General features: G+C 29.6%; 1 protein-coding gene across 5 annotated transcripts in view; it reads left to right on the top strand.

The window, feature by feature from the left end:
• Nucleotides 1-281: 281 nt before the first annotated feature.
• The window catches only part of LOC125043895 (nischarin-like), a 9,533-nt gene continuing 7,314 nt past the window's right edge, over nt 282-2,500 (top strand). For 2 of the 5 annotated variants that reach the window (XM_047640263.1, XM_047640262.1), the window contains exon 1: nt 282-417. The gene's annotated coding sequence lies outside the window, so the exon portion shown is untranslated. Of the gene's footprint in view, nt 418-647; nt 848-2,500 lie in introns of those variants that run through there. The other 3 variants (XM_047640265.1, XM_047640264.1, XM_047640266.1) reach the window with 2 other exon arrangements.

Raw genomic sequence — 2,500 nt, 5'->3', positions numbered from 1 at the left:
TTCAATTTAATTATTTATGCCATTTTTAGATACTGTTATCATATATGTATGGGAGGTGGGAATGATAATAAGGTGACCTTGAAGAGGAGAGATGGATATGATGTATATACATAATTGTCTTAAGGTACTGTGGTATCGTATGATAAGGCTTCACGTACTATGAATATATTCCATGCGTTCTGAGTAAATTTCAATATCCTGGCATCAATCCTAATGAATCCCTCAGCGATCGGTTGCAATCGAGTGTGAAAGGTGGGTATTGACACCGTAGGGTTCCGCCCGGGGCCTCGGCAGATGGCACGGCGACCGCCCTCAGGTGTTTGTTTACCTTCGCCAGCTGACCTGAGCGGCAGCGGCGGCCTTGTGAGGGCGCGGTTGGATTGGTGGCCTTAGCTCTCCGTTATTTCCTGGCTTGACGTGAGTAGAGTGGGGTCAGGGAAGGTGGTCTTAGGTGTGTTGCTTCTGGGAGGTTCGAAAGCTGGTAATTGTAGGAAATATTTGAATCGTTACGGTTGGTAATTATGATTAGTCTTTTTTTTTTTTTTTTTTTTTCCAGTTATGTAGAGTAGGGCATCCCGATTTTAGCAGATAAGAAGTTATTATGTCCAATACGCGAATGGAAATTCTAAAAAGGACAGACGTGTTATGTGTTGTTGAAAGAGGAAGAGGAAGTGGGTGTGTTCGGGGGAACCTCTGACCTTTATCAAGAAGGGAATAACGTGCCCTTAGTGTCATTATTAACGTGTCATTAGTGTCATTATAACACTGTCATCAGTTGTGTTGATTTGCAGGATTTCTGCCCTGGCTTATAGGTCTTATAAGAGAGATTTGGATCTTTGGTTTATTGGTTTGTATTTTATAATGTCACAGCCATTGAGCCTCTGTGTATTCTTTTCAGAGTATTTACATGTACTTCTCTTGTATTTAGATTTTGCATTAGGGATATGCTGAGTGTGAATAGACTTAGGTGTTTTATGATTTAAGATAGCTATGTGAATATTCAGACTTGATTTGAATTAAACATTTGCATATTTAGGTGTAGATAGAAGATGTTATGGAGTGAATAGTTTAATTTGATTTTGTTGTATAGTAACAAATTGTTGATTGCTTATTATTTTATGTTTGTTCAGCCATTTGCGGCGAAAATAATTGAAATTATACATTGATGAGATGGATCTATAAGTGTGGTAACTAGATTTGTGTATTTTTGGTTAGGGTTGTAGTGAAGAGTGTGTATATTTATAGAAAATCAGTAAGATTTATCATGATGAGTAAAGGCGACAGTGATAAGAAAAGTAATGAATTTAATAGTTCTGGTTCTTGGTAAATATGGTAAATATTTATGAGGTCTCCATAATGACATTAAAGACCATATCTTTTTCTTTAATCCTATTAGCTGCTCTCTGTCCCATGCCATCCGAATCTTTCCGAGATCTATGGAAAACCGCAGTCAATCGGGGTGTAGTGTCAAACAGTATCCATGGGTTCTGTGTCTTTCACTCCAGCATGTACAATAAAACTCCATATATTCTAACAAGATGAAGTGGTTCCTTGTTTCATGTTAAATTGCCATGGACGTTAAAAAGGCTTTATATCTTGCCACAGTGTACATGATGGTGGCTTGTTGGCCTTTGCCTGAGTGCCAGTGGCTGTAGAGTTGCCGCAGTATTTTGTTTTGATTTGTTTTGTTTTGTGTTGTTTTGTTTATTTGTTTATTTTGTTATTGGTATCGTCATCATCATCATTATTTTTATTATTATTATTATTATTATCATTATTAATTTAGTGTTATTATTATTGTTATTTTGCTGAGGTTATTATTATTATTATTTTATTATTTTTTAAAATTATTATTATTATTATTATTAGTGGTATTATTAATAATGATAATGATAATATTATTGTTGTTCTTGTTCTTGTTATAATAATGGTAATAGTAAAGATTGTTATTATTATTGTTATTGTTATTGTTATTGTTATTGTTATTGTTATTGTTATTGTTATTGTTATTGTTATTATGATTATGATTATGATTATGATTATGATTATGATTATGATTATGATTATGATTATGATTATTATTATTATTATTATTATTATTATTATTATTATTATTATTATTATTATTATTATTATTATTATTGTTATTGTTATTGTTATTGTTATTGTTATTGTTATTGTTACTATTATTATTATTATTATTATTATTATTATTATTATTATTGTTATTATTATTATTATTATTATTATTTTTATTATCATTATTGATATTATTGATATTTTTAATATTATTAATATTATTATTATGATGATGATTGTTATTATTATGATTATTATTTTTATCATTATTATTATAATGTTTGTTTTGATTTATGATTTTTATGAATATGATTATAATCATAATTATATTTATGATTATTATTATGATGATTAGTATTGTTATTATATATATATATATTTTTTATTAAAAGTGATATTATTATCATCATTTATTATTTAT

Source organism: Penaeus chinensis, chromosome 34 (genome assembly GCF_019202785.1).
Source record: "Penaeus chinensis breed Huanghai No. 1 chromosome 34, ASM1920278v2, whole genome shotgun sequence".
NCBI classification, from domain to species: domain Eukaryota; kingdom Metazoa; phylum Arthropoda; class Malacostraca; order Decapoda; family Penaeidae; genus Penaeus; species Penaeus chinensis.
This window is presented reverse-complemented; position numbering and strand designations above follow the sequence as displayed.